At 46.3% G+C, this 14,213-nt stretch overlaps 1 long non-coding RNA gene across 1 annotated transcript in view; it reads right to left on the reverse strand.

Moving 5' to 3' along the window:
• Positions 1-2,467: 2,467 nt before the first annotated feature.
• Positions 2,468-14,213, reverse strand: part of LOC138829815 (uncharacterized) — a 103,912-nt gene continuing 92,166 nt past the window's right edge. The window contains exons 4-5 of the long non-coding RNA XR_011372743.1: positions 3,273-3,481; positions 2,468-2,729 (exon numbers count right to left, since the gene is read on the reverse strand). This is a non-coding gene — a long non-coding RNA (uncharacterized lncRNA). The remainder of the gene's footprint in view (positions 2,730-3,272; positions 3,482-14,213) is intronic.

Consider the following 14,213-nt stretch of genomic DNA (forward strand, 5'->3'; position numbering starts at 1 on the left):
CGTATGCAGAAAGTTCTTTATGGATGCAGGGATGGCAGCAGCAGACGGCGGCAGCCCTGGGAGCAGCAGCGGCTGCTACAGATCCCCATGGCAGAGGGATGGAGGTGGAGTTCCTGTGCACAAGGGTTCAGCATCTGTCCTGGAGCTGACACCGTAGGAAGGAGATAGGATTGGGACCCTGAACCAGGGACAGACACCCTACAGACCGCTCCCCACTCACAGGAGCTCATGCTCTGTTTCCTTCACAATCAGCATCCTCCACCTTCTGGCCTTTGCATGTGCTCTGCTATTATCTCTGTCTCTGACTCTGTCTGTACTGTCTCTCTGTCTCTGTCTATCTCTTACTCTCTCTTCTTTCAGGTTGCATCTTTTCTTAATGTGTCTCTTCTTCAAGTGGAGCCCCTCCAACCCCCAAGCAAGTTCATATCAGCCACATGAACAGGTCAATGTGTTCAGTATAATGGAATATCTTCTGCATGCCTGACATTGCAGGACATCCTCAAATCCCAGACACAAAGCCAAACTGGAATGAGCCACGATCCCTACCACCCCAAAAAATAACATCTTCAGGCAGAGAAGAGAACCCCTTTCCCATCTCCATGTCTAAATCAGAAGCCTCTAAAAAGGGATGAAAATGATGTTAAAAGCCCCCTGTCTTCTACACTTTGCAGTGGTTTTCAGGTGTGTGTGTGTGTGTGTGTGTGTGTGTGTGTGTGTGTGTGTGTGTGTGTGTGTGTGTGTGTGTGTGTGTGTGTGTGTGTGTGTGTGTGTGTGTGTGTGTACTGGGGCTTGAACTCAGGGCCTCATAACTCTTGCTTTTTTCACTCAACGCTAGCACCCTACCACTTGAGCCCTATCTCCACTTCTGTCTTCTTTGCTGGTTAATCGGAGATCAAAGTCTCTCGTGTTTGTCTGCCCTGTTGGGCCTTGAACCTCGATGCTCAGATCTGAACCTCCTGAGTAGCTAGGATGATAGGCACAAGCCACGAGCGCCTGGTTTTGCTGGGTTTCTACTGGTTCAGTGAGACAGCAGGATTGTAGTGGTGACGTTGCAGGAGGATGACATTTTGTGTGCCTTCAAGCAGACTCCTCCAGTGAGCTCAAAATGCCCTCCTGTATTGACAGGAGCCCCTGGGGGACATCCATGCCCTGTAGCTCTCCCGGCGAGGTGTTACCCCAGGAGATGAGGAACCGGCTAATCATATCTGGCATATCAGCCCCAGCAGAGAAACCATGACTACATGGAGACCCTCACGTGATTCTGCCTGAGATCTTCCAATGAACCAAGACAGCCAGTAGAATGCAACCAGCCAGAGGGTGGCGTGGTGGGGCGGGTGGGGAGGGGAGGGGAAGGGGAAGAAGACAGCCCGAAAGCTAATTAGCCAGGGCCACTCCCGGTGAGCCCCATTCCACTCCCAGATGTCTCCTGACGCATGACATGCTGAAAATGGAATCATCAGGAAGCGCTCACACGCGGCCCCTTGTTGGAAATGCGTCCCCAGCAGGCTTAATTGGAAGAGGAGAGATGGGGCATGGATGGGGCAATGGGGCATGGACGCAGAGAACCATGGTGGGTGGCAGGCGACTGCAGGTCCCCTAAGCATACAATTCAAAGGATGTAAGGTTTTCTCCACTTCTCTCTACCCTCTTCCTTCAGCCAGTGACGGGTAGAACACATGGTGTCAACAAGTCGGCCCCTCTAAGGTATGGACATAGGTTATAGAATATGTAAAAGAAATAATCTCTTTGTGGTCGAAGTACCATTGTCTGGCAACATTTCTTTCCCTTCCTTCCTTCCTTCCTTCCTTCCTTCCTTCCTTCCTTCCTTCCTTCCTTCTATAGTTTCCTTCATTTCTTTAGAACAAAATAATAAGACATTAAAATGGGTTCCATTTGTCTCTTGAAATAATGTCATTCTCTGCTCTAGTATGTTTCCCTATCCCATATTACAAAGCAGAGGAAAATGCAGACATGCCCCCCCTACCCACCCCTACTTCCTGGTTATAGTTCTTAATCTTCTGTTTCCCACATCCGTTGCATACCCAGACCCTCAGAAGAAAGATTCCACTTTTGAGATCTGCCTTGATAACAGACTTTGGACTTACACAGAGCTGAGATCTAGCCTTGGACACTTAGTAGCTCTGGGACCAGGGGCAAGTTCCTAACCCACTCTGAACCCTAAATTCTCTCTGCACTGGATAGAGTCATTGGTATTTCGGCTTCTGATCCCAGGTTCCTAAGAAACAGGAACCTTGATGTCTAGACTGTTACGCTCGCAAGGATGCTGTGGAAAATCGGGAGATAGCAAAGGTTCTTTTCCTGTTAATACAAAAACGGGTGGTGGGGCCTGGTGGTACACACCTGAAATCCCAGCTAGGTGGGAAGCCAAGGTAAGAGAACCTCTGCCTGAGGATAGCCTTGCCAAGCCCCGAAACATGGATGAGTGGATGTCTCGGGGCTTGGGGCTGTGTGGTAAGCAAATCAGGACTGGGCCTGTGAGAGGCCCCAGTATCTTCAAGCTCTGGAATGAACTCCAAGGCAGTGCTGCATACAGATGTAGGATAATTGATCTGCAGGATAATTCTGGGGATGACTCATCCCAGTGTTGCTAGTACAGTTCCGGTCCACACTTGCAACATTATGACTGACGGATGTCCTGTTTGTCCTGAGCAAAATTGCCCGTTTGGATGATAAATTACCAAGTCTGGTCTCTTGGTGTCAGATTTATTCTATGTAGGCAAAATATTCCAACAAATCCGGAAAGAGGGAGAGGGAGAGAGGGGGGGGGGAGGGAGAGAGAGAGAGAGAGAGAGAGAGAGAGAGAGAGAGAATATGAATGCATGTCTCTGCATACCTACACACATTCCCACATGTACACACCTGCACATGCATGCACACAAACACTAATATCAGAGACAATGCTTTGTAGGCTTTAATCCACTTACAATTATCTATCCTATTATTCTCTCCTCCTCAGGAATATGATTGCAGAAGCACAAAGAGCAAATAGTGGCATTAGAATCTGATCGTTCATCTTGTCCCAAATGTTTTGGGAGCCTTGGATTTCCATCTCTACTCCCCCAAGCCTGACCGACACACAGTATGTGGGCAAAAGGCTTCCATGCACCATTACAAGTCGAAAGGACGAGAAATATGGGTCCAGACAAATCAGAATTGAAATCCTGAATATATGCCTTTCCAGACACTTAACCCCACTAACCCTCCATTTCCTCATCTGTGGTGTGTGAATTACAGCAAGACCTCAGGCTTACCAGGTTGGTTTGTGTGGCTGGTGCTCTGCCACTTGAGCACCACTTCCAGACCAGCTTTTTGCTAGTTGTTTTGGAGATGGAGTCTCCTGGCTTTTTCTGACGCTGGCTCCAAATGATCATCTTCCAGATCTCTCTTCTCCTTAGTAGCTAGGATGACAGGTGTGAGCTACTGGCGCCCGGTGGGAAGAAAGTTTTGCCTGGGACTTTATCTTGAAAATTAAATTTAAAATCATGAAAATATGTTTATACGTCATGGTTAAAAAAAATTGCGTTATAATTAAGTTGCTATAATTCCATGCTCTTAAGTCCAAGAACGTATCATTGATTTATTTGAGACAAGAGTATAATTCTTTAAACCGAATTACATCTCCATATACTGTGGAGATGTATCACCTCATATTTAACTTTTATAGTGAGTTCATTAAGATGAGTTTCATCAATTCTCCCTGGAGTCTCTTTCCTTCTTCTACAGTCCTGGGCATTCCCTTCTGCTGTTCCCACCAAGGGTAGCTGTGTGGATTTTTCTGATTATTTCTCCAGCCTTTACCCATCTGTACTTGCCTAAGTCCGCCAGAGCTGTCGAGCTGCCCACAGCTTTGCACTGGATTTGAGCAGTTCCCGATCGTCCGAGTCTGACGTCAAACTCATGACATCTCACCACTCAAGCAAGACTCACGGCCATGTTTGCATCATAACTCCTTCACTCTGCTGGAGGCTTCCAGCACTGGAGGAGGGAGAGATGCTGAAAGGTTGAACAGGGACGGACAGATGCATGGTCAGTGGGCAGACATGTTTCCACAGGGGTGAGTGGGCAGCGTGGACAATTCACTAGCAACTTTCTCATATATCCATGGCATCAAAAGTCTATGGCTGGGCGGGGCGCCAGTGGCTCACACGTGTCATCCTAGCTACTCAGGAGGCTGAGATCTGAGGATCCCGGTTCAAAGCCAGCCCACGCACGAAATCCTGTGTGACTCTTATCTCCAATAAACCACTTAGAAAACCTGAAGTGGCACTGTGACTCAAGTGACAGAGCACTAGCCTTGAACTGTGAGGGACAGCGCCCAGACCCAGAGTTCAAGGCCCACCACCAACGAAAGAAAAGTCTATGGCTGGGGATGCTCAACCCAGCCAAGAAAGTAACAGACCAGTGGCTGGTAAGGAACAGCATTGTGTCCCTACTTCTGTCTCCAGCTGGCTGTGACCTGAGCCACGCCCTCCTCGCCAGGACTCTGTGTCCTCAACTGGGTAAAGAAGCCACCTTACACCTTCTAAGATCCTGCTTCCCTTCTGCCAATGGCTGTCATCCTCAATATGGCTGGAACCAGGGGTGGGGGGATCCCAAGCTGGGGAACCCACCCCTGGGAGCCCCTGCAGGAAGTGACAGTAAATGCCGGACAAGATCCTTCCGCTCATCCTGACCCCAGCTACACATTTTCATTTGGAGAATTCTTTCCTCCATCTCTTCGCGGCGGAGAAACTAATTAGATTTAATAAGAGACAAGACTGCTAAATGGAAGTACATGAGAAATGCCGCATTGCTGAAGATTAACACGTGCTCCAGTATGTCCTCAGTAATAACAAGCAAGACCTCCCATTTATCCCGGAATCTGAGACCTAGATGGAGGGAGGAGGAGGAGACCACTCATCCAGGATGAGTGAGAATTTTATCCCAATGTCTGAAGGGTGCCGGCCCTGTTTACTGGGGCTCTTGCTGCTCCTAGAGATACCAAGAGTTTTGCACCTTTCCAATGGCCCCCATCTTGCTCGGGGCCCTGAGTTCTTTGAGTTCTGCCTTGTCATTCACTGCTTTCTGCTTCTGCATCAAGAAGTCTGGAAACATGGCAAGAAATCGCTTGGTTGGAAATGGAGAGCACTTTGCCCCATTTCTCACCTCTGTCGTTGTAGTTGCACTGGATGGAATTCTGGAAACTTCCGCCCTTGCCTGCAGCCACACTACACAGTCTCTTCTACCCCCTCCTCCTGATATCTGCCCGGCTGCATCTTCCTCCAGAGACACGGTCCCCTTAGCAATGCGTTCAGCTGCATTTAATAGCATCGTTCTTTAAAATGGCTCCATCGGTAGCAGCTTCACCATGACACAAAGGACATTTCTGCTTTTCCACTCCACCGTCCTCCTGCTGGCCTTTTAGCCTTAGGCTGGACCATCTCCTCAGGGTGGCAGAACAGATTTCACAGCCCCATGCATCACAACTGCCAGCAGCAGCTTCTCAGGTCATTCAAAAGTCATTTTCTCAACTTGTATGTTTGTGTTGAGGTTTGAACTCAGGGTCTCGAGCTCTCCCTTTAGCTTTTTCACTCGAGGCTGGTGCCCTGCCATTTGAGCCATCCCTCCAGTGCTGGTTAATTGGATCAGAGTCTCTTGAATTTGTCTCTTTAGGCTGGTCTTAAACCATGATTCTCAGATCTCAGCTTCCTAGGTAGCTAGGATTCCAGGCATGGGCCTACCAGATCTCAGCTCAAATCTCTTGTTTTAAAAGGGGAAAAAACATCTTTCTAGAAGTTCAGTCATCCGGTGGAATTTTCCACAAGTCTCCCCGATCAAACATTCCTTTGCTTTTCCAGGAATGGAACTGGTCAAGTGTTGACCTTCTGCTCCATCCCTAAAAGGCACCAGATCGCCCTCTACAGTTGGCTCTAGTTCTCTTGCTAATTTGAGGAGCATTTACTGAGTATGACTAAGTACCAGATACTCTGCTAAGGAAGTGGCGCTGTAGCTCAAGTGGTAGAGCGCTCGCCTTGAGCTGAAGAGCTGAGGGACAGCGCCCAGGCCCAGAGTTCAAGCCCACGACCAACAAAAAAAAAAAAAAAAGAGTCTCACAGATACTCTGCTAAGTACTCTCCAAAAATCCTCCCAACAATCCTGGAAGGTGAGCTTTGGTATCCTCATTCTATCGTTAACAAAACCAGAGCCAAGAAGGGTGAATCCACTTGCCTAAGGATGCCCAGCTAGAAAGAGGCACGGGGGGGGGGGGGGGGACAGAATAGGGATGGCGGTGTGTTCCATTCCAAAGCCCATGTTCTCACACCTTCCACCCTTCGCCCTGCTGGCCCTCCATCAGGCTGCACCTGTCCTGACTCAGTGTGTTCCAGCACACACTGGCTGTTCCCTCCCTCACCCCTGCGTCCCTTCTGCTTGGAAGAGCCATTAAGCCCACCCAGCCCACACTCAACATCGGGATACCACCCCAGGCCATGAACACAAGCAGCCGAGGAGGACTGGGGTCATCTTGGCCGGGTACCTCACCATGAGTGACCTCATCATGAGCTCCTGCCATGGGTCTGTCCCTGAACACCCACTGAGATGTCCTGCGTGGACGTGTTGGCCTCTCACACCCGCTGCTCAGCCTCCTTCCCCAGCCTACTCACTCGGCTGACGTTCCACTCCCTGTTCCCAAACATGCCTTGTTTTGGTTTTTTTTGTTTGGCAATGCTGAGATGGGTACGATCGCCCGCACTTGGGAGGAGAATGAACCCATTTTTCTTCCACAAAGGAGCAGCTCTGGGCCAGGCTACGCTCTGGATGCTAAGGGATAGCGCAAACAAGATGGACACAGTCCCCCTTGGGAGCTCGCCACCCAGCAGAGGAAGCCAGCAAGAGAAAGAAGCAGACAAAGTACAGAGTCAAGAACAGAGACGAGGGATTTAGAATCAAGATCACTGGGGGGAAAAAAACCCTAGGACATGGCGAATCCTGGTTCTGCGCGTGTGCATGTGTGGTCTTCTCAGCGTGTGGATGAGACTGTACAGATGTGGTTGCACGCATGTTGTTACACCGTGGATGTGCATGTGAGAATATGCGTGAGTCATGAAGTCGGTGGGCCAGTGTGTCTGCACATGTGATTGTAGGTGTGTCTCTATGTGTACGTGTGCTGGTACGTATTCTCGGCTCGTGTGTCTTTGTGGCTTTGTGTCCACCTCTAGGTGTGACAAGGTGAGTGAACGACGCATGTGCACTCATGCTATCTTGAATCGAGAGAAACATATACATGTTATGGGTGGCATAGTGTGTTCTTTTTGTGTTTGGACATGGGGCTTTTGTCATAAAAATTCTTTCTGGATGGCTTTTCTCCCAGGTCCTCATCTTCTAAAGTGTGCACCCGACTTGTGGCTTCGAGACTAATGTGGTTGTTTTATTTTTATTTTTTAATTACTCAATGGTAGAGTAGAATCTCTCCTTCAGGGCACATTAAAAAGAATGACAAAACTCACTAAACCTTTCCTAGTGATAAATTATCATCAGATTTTCTCAGTAAATAAGACAAATGGAATTACACCGTATTTTATTCCACTGTGCTCCCTTTTGCTCTGTACGTTTCTACAATATTGCTGCAAGAAGAGAAACTCTACAGGATGTAGATCGGAGGTTCTGCCCATCCATACCTCCCCCCACCCCACCCCCACACACACACCTGCACTCTGATTGGCTGTCTTCATCCCATTTGTATACCCCCTCCCCCTCCAGGACATCTCCACTTGGAAATGGCCAGTGCTGGCACCAACAAACCCACCTGCTGTCTCTCTCCATCTTTCCTCCCCCCAGGGGCTTTCTCTTCCCCTCTCCCTCCTGCCCTTGTTGTGTCCCACCATTTCATTGGGCCATTTGCTGAAAGGATGTCCTGGGAAGGGTGGTTGGAGTATTGCAAACTGTAGCCCAACCCTTCGCTCAGGAAGGTAAAAATGGAAACCAAGGAAAAGTGAACCCAATAAAATGGGTTGGGGCCAGGACTTTAAGTCCTAGGACTTAAATAATTTTGATAGAACGTTTGTGTTTTATCAAATGTATTAAGTACCTTGTAGGCAGGTCTTGAACTGCCCTGCCCCAATCGCTTCTGACTGGGCAGTCTTAACCAAACCATGCACAGGAGTGATCTTTTGAAGGGCCACTGATTGGCTTGGATTTCATCACCTGACCTGAAGATGGCCAATCCAGAGGCTATGTATATATATATATATATCAAGATGAGTTGGATCAATCAGATTCCCTCTGAGAATTATAACTAAGAAAAGTAGGAGGTCTTTTTCGTAGTTAAGTGGAAGGGAAGTGGGACAATCCCAAAGTAGACTAGGGTTGGACCTGCTTTAAAAGGCAAGCCTGGCACCAGTGACTCATGCCTGTAATCCTCGCTAGTTGGGAGGCTGAAATGCAGAGGCTTATAGTTTGAGTTAGGCTGAGCACAACAGTTCAAGAGATCCCTTTCTCACCTGAGAACTGAAGAGTGGTGGTGCAGATGCCTGTTATCCTAGCAGTGATGGGAAGCCTAAAATCAGGAACTCACAGCCCAGGCCTACAACAGAGTAGGAGCCTGGGACCTTATCTCAAAATGAACCAGTGCAATAAAGAGCTGGAGGCGTGGCTCAGCAGTAAATCAAGTCCAAGGCCCTAAGCTCAAACCCAGTACTATTAAAAAAAAAAAAACCTTAGGTAAGCTACTATTTAAATGAGCTGGAAAAATGGAGAGTGAAGAAGTTGTAAGGAGAATGGAGCTGTCCCCAGACAGAGACAAAGAGTGACAAGAGAGCCACTGGTACTGCTTCATGCTCTGAGAACCTTCCATTCCAGCCCCAGAGACCCAGAGGGCCTGTGCCTCTCACCTATCACCTTGTTAGCTAACCTCACCATACACCTAGACTGCATTCACCTGTTCCACAGTGAGTAAAAAGGCTCAGAGACACTTAAGTGGCTTTTCTGAGAGACCATAGCTCTTGAGACACTGAGCATGTTGAAGAAGGCACACGGCATACCTGACCCCTTCTTCTGCATCTCCTTTGAAAGGTCATCCCTCTCTGATCTCTGCCTTGACATAGTACCATCCCTGCTGGAGGCTTGATCCTTGGAGGCTGCCATGAGGTTTGTTTTAGCCACAACGCTGTTGATGACACGGGGTACTGCCTTGGGATTCTGTCTCCTTGGTACAATTCTTTGATTCCACCCCTTGGTTGAGCTGAGTTAATTGCCAAGACTGTGGGGGGAAAAAATATCTCACTTCTTCTTTAGCTTACCCAGCAGGACCCCAAACCCTTAACAAGGCAACTTTCTGACAGAATGTGTTGGATGGCCTCCGACAAAACTTCCCTAGCAGGAGATTGGAAAGGGAGAGAAATTAAAGGCAGGCTGGAGAGAGATGTGGAGGGAGCAATTTCTTCCCATTGATTTCTTTGCCAATGAGAAGTCTTTTAAAAGTCACTTTTTTAGCTCCAGTCCTCAGATGTGTGAGCTGTTATGCTGAGGGAGGAGGGGAGGTGGAGGAAAAAAAAAACCAACAACAACAATCAAAACTCCAAATCAGATCAAACTGCGATCTTTCCCTCATCTGAAAGGCAGCCATCTTGGTAAATCGAAAATTAGCAAATTCAACAGAAAGAAAGAGGGATCTTGGAGGTAGGGCTAACGTGGGGCAAAATGGTGAGGTTGACAAATTAGATTAAAACTTCCCTTCCCCCCACCCCCATTCTGCTCCAGGATGAATTGTCTCCTTTTAAGTGAAGAAAAGAGGAACTTGATTTTGTCTCCTCATTTCTCCTCCTTCTGAGTGGGTCTCCATTGACTTGTCCCATTCAGTCTTTTGCCATTTGACCCCATGACGGTTCTCTCCAGCCAACAACTGATGCCTAGCAGCGGATAACAGACAGGAAACTTGTTTATTCAATGATAATGAAATCTAATCAATCCAAAATATGAGACTAGAAGAAAGAGGCTGTGGCAGAGCCCACAGTCCTCAGTATGGAGAGACTCTGTGGTGGAGATGTGGAGGATGGCGTGTTGGTTGGAGGATGAGGTGGATGCTCTGGGAGACCCCCAAGACCCCTTTTCTGAAATGAAGGACTTACTTTCTTATCTGCAGGGGTTCTTATGGAAGGCAGAGCCCTGCAAACAGCCCTTCATTGCCTCCACTAAAGAGAGCTTCCTCATCTGAGGTCACGCTCAATGCATCCCCCGTTCTCTGGCCAGCCAATCACTGAGTGTCAGAGGGAACACAAACCCTGATCAGGCCACCTTCAGACCCACCCTCTCCCCCTCCCACCTCCGTAAGATTGGCCATGTCTCCCGTTGAGACCATATTACAGCTGGCTTCTTTCTTTTCTCCATCCTGGTCCCTTTCTCTCCCTTCTCCCATAGATATGGATTCCAAAAGCTCCCACCCATAAACCTCTGCTTCCTCTGCCCAGAGGAATCCAGGCTGCAGGAGTCTGGCAGAGGAGCCGCCATGGCGGAGCCGACGTGAGACACAAGTGCACAGGCACTATCTCCATTGCACGCTGAAAATTCACGTTTCCTATTCCCTGCCCCTGCCTTCAGCCATACGGTCCATTCCAGAACTATCACAGGGCACCCATCCAGCTCCCTCCCTCAAAGTTCTAAGTATTTGATTCTTTCACTGGGCCCATATTTTTAGTTCTAAGGATTTTTTTCAGGGTGCTTCCTGTGTACCAGTGTTCATCTTGTCAATGTATGGTCCCACATCCTGATACTTCTAGCCTTCCTTAAGATTGGCCTTTCCCAAGTTTGCACTGTGCAGCAAATCCTTATCCAACCTGACTAGTGATTATTCACCAATGAGTGCTATCCTCTCCTTCCCTTCCCAAGGCATATGACCAAGTGGTTAGGCATTTCCCAGCCTACTTTGTAGCTGGGAAAGGCCTCAAAGGCCCCATATTACACTTTGGCCAAGTACGTGTAGATAAATCTATCTATAGATAGATATAGATATAAATATATAGATATAGAGAGATCTAGAGAGATAGATATAGGTATGGATATATATCTATATAGATATAAAGAGATATTCCTTAAAAGCAAGTTGCTTTCTCACTACATTTCCTTTCTCCTTTCTGCTAGCTAAGAAATTATAAGTGGAATACATGGTTTGAATCCATGAATGGAAAATAGTTCTAGTTACACAAGAAAGAACTATGCTTTATCTTGGTGAAGCTACTATGGTCTCCTGATTATAGGGTCTTTGCATGTCATCATATATATATATATATATAATATATATATATATATATATATATATAATTTTAATGGAGTGATGGAGTTTGGCATCATAAACTTCCTGACATGGAATCCACCCCTGTGAGCCTCTTCTCTTCCTCTTCCTTTTGACCTTCATCTACAATGAGGCATTTGGAGAGAACTGAACTCAGTGATGCAGAATGACACAAGAAAAGTTCTTGAGCTCAGGACCAACGTAGACTTGAGTTCTCTCTACACAAGCTCTGTATTATCTGGGGCAGTTCCCTCCAGCATTCTGCCTTGATTTCTAGCTGCAGAGTGGAGACATTCATCATAGTTACTTCATAAAGTTGCTGTGAAAAACGAACATAAGTGCCAAGAACATGCACACAATAAAGGCATTCTACACAGTGCTAGTTTTGCATAAATACACTCAATCAACAATAGCTATTATTATTACAGAGGCCATCTTGTCTAAGAATAGAAGTGTGTGTGCTCTGAAACCAGGCAGTCTGGATGTGAATCTAAGTGCCTTGACTTGAATATTCATGAATTTGAATGTGTTACTCTACAGTTTTAGATCTTAATTTCCATCTCTGAACTTGGGAATTATCATAATACATACCTCATCCTTTTTTCATAAGGACTGAAAGAACTGGCCATCTTAAAGTCCAGTAGAATGCCCACTACTGATAAATGGTTCTACTACTCAGGAAGAGTTGAATAAATTCTACCTGTTAGTTATCATTAATCAAAGATTTCACCTAAGGTTGATATGCTAGGATTCACCCCCATAAAACTGAAAAGCAATAAGGATACTGCACAGCCCGATACTATAAAAAGTAACATTTACCCTTGCCCACCTACTGGTAGCTGAAATCCTCATTATTAGAAACAGGCCCTCAGATTAAAGTATATTCAAATTAAAGTATATTTGCATCAAAAAAATCCTAGCCCCAAACCAAGATATATTAACAGAAGATGAGATTACTACTTGGTCTACTGGATAATTCAGCAGAAATTGGCTCAGTTGTTTATTCATTGCAATATTTTCTAAGCATCCAATCACATAGTTCATAACTCTCAAAGTACAAACAATAATTCCAGAACTAAATTTTCCCAGGAATACAACTTCAGATTGTAAGAAGGAAAAGGACAGTTACTGACAAGTGATGCATTGATATCAACTCCTCTTTCTTAACAACAGCACCAAATTTTATCCAGAAAAGGAATCGTAATTGATCACTATAATCTGGTACTCTCTGACCAGCTTCTCTTGCAGCTAAGGGTGGTCATGTGACCTGGGTACAGCCAATGAATGTACATCTACTAAGAAGGTAGTGTTAAGAATACATTTTCATTTCCAGAAAGAGGGGCACAGTGGTGCCTGTGCCTTTCCCCTCTGCCTGTTCTTTCTGCCTTGAGATGACAGAGTATAAGTCTGATGTCATGGACACAAGGTGACAAGATGAGAAAAAGAGGGATGGGCTGAGCAGAGAACAGGTGCCTTGGCCCTGATGTGTCTAAGCCATTCCCTGCACCAGTAATCATACGCCTCTTGTCTGCTTGCTAACAGCTCTACAGAGGACTCTAACTTGCAGCTCAGTGTACCCCTCACTCCACAAGACAAGGAGCTATGGCAGGCAGATCCAGAGAACAGGTCCCAAGGCCACACAGGAGTGTGTTCCTGTATCTAAGTTGTGAAGCTTATGTGCAGGCTGAGGTGAAGAGACTGTTAGACAAAGCCATTCCCACTTTCTCATCTAATGCAACCTAGTGTTTGGTGAATTCCTCCATCATGGACAGAACTGTCTCACTGAGAATCCTAAAGGCACAATTCACCTAAAAACAGAAAGAAAATATGGCCTCCGCCCTCAAATAGTAACCTGGTTCAATTTGGGCAGCCACCCTTCCAGCCCTCGGCTTTTTCTCTCCTATCATTTCTGGGCTAGCACATAGCAATTCTATCTCAAAGGCTTCCTGTGCCTTTTCAACTCTATAATCACCCAGCAGTTGGTAAGATCTATTAATATTTCAGCTCTTTTTTTCCCTCTCAATTGCAGGGCCATGATACTCATTGAACACAAACCCTCTATTTGTCTACTACAAAAATGAGTGTCTCAAAATGCCTTTCCGGATACAAAATGAGATGATGATGCTTCAGGACCTTGGAGAGTGCCTTTAGAGGTTACAGCAAGGTCAATTTCTCTAGGACCTCTTCCAAGATGCAGGGGATGGCACTGTCTCTTCTTGACATCGTTAGCCACAACAAATGAATTAAAAGCATTGCATACAGGAGACAACCACTTATTTTGCCTGAGATACAGGAAGAGTTTTCAGAGGATCCTTTGGTAAACAGGGCTTTTAGACTTGGCAAAATTAAGATGATAACCACCATTCACTAAGAAGCTCATATGTTGTCAGCAACATTGAGATATTGTTTTTTGTCATTTTACAAGTGAAAACATAAAGGGGTAAAACTTATCATTTTCCTGAACACTTACTAAATGTCAGGTACCCTGGATGGAGAAAAAGAGAGAGAGGGAGGAAGGGAGGTAGGGAAGGAGGAAGGGAGGGAGAAAGGGAGGGAGAGAGTGATGGACTGATGGGTAGACAGATACATACATACATACATACATACATACATACATACATACATAGCTTCATCTATATCTATATATAATGTCATCTCCATAGACCTGTGAATTACACTCATGTTTTGGCGTATGAAACTATGAAGTTCTTCAATTTGCATAAAATAATCTAGTCTAAGAAATGCTTAGATTTCTGGACTCACATTACATGAAGATGTAATGTGATGTTCCAGAGTTCAACCCCAGGTGTTGCAGGCATAAGGAAGGGGCTTATAGAAATGACAATGCATTCTTCTGAGGAGGAAATGGCATCCTAATACCAACAAGGCCAGAAGAGCAGGTGTCATTCCCGAGTGTCCCAGGTAAAGC

This window comes from Dipodomys merriami, unplaced genomic scaffold (assembly GCF_024711535.1).
Source record: "Dipodomys merriami isolate MVZ:Mamm:240054 unplaced genomic scaffold, mDipMer1.0.p SCAF_177, whole genome shotgun sequence".
Lineage (NCBI taxonomy): Eukaryota > Metazoa > Chordata > Mammalia > Rodentia > Heteromyidae > Dipodomys > Dipodomys merriami.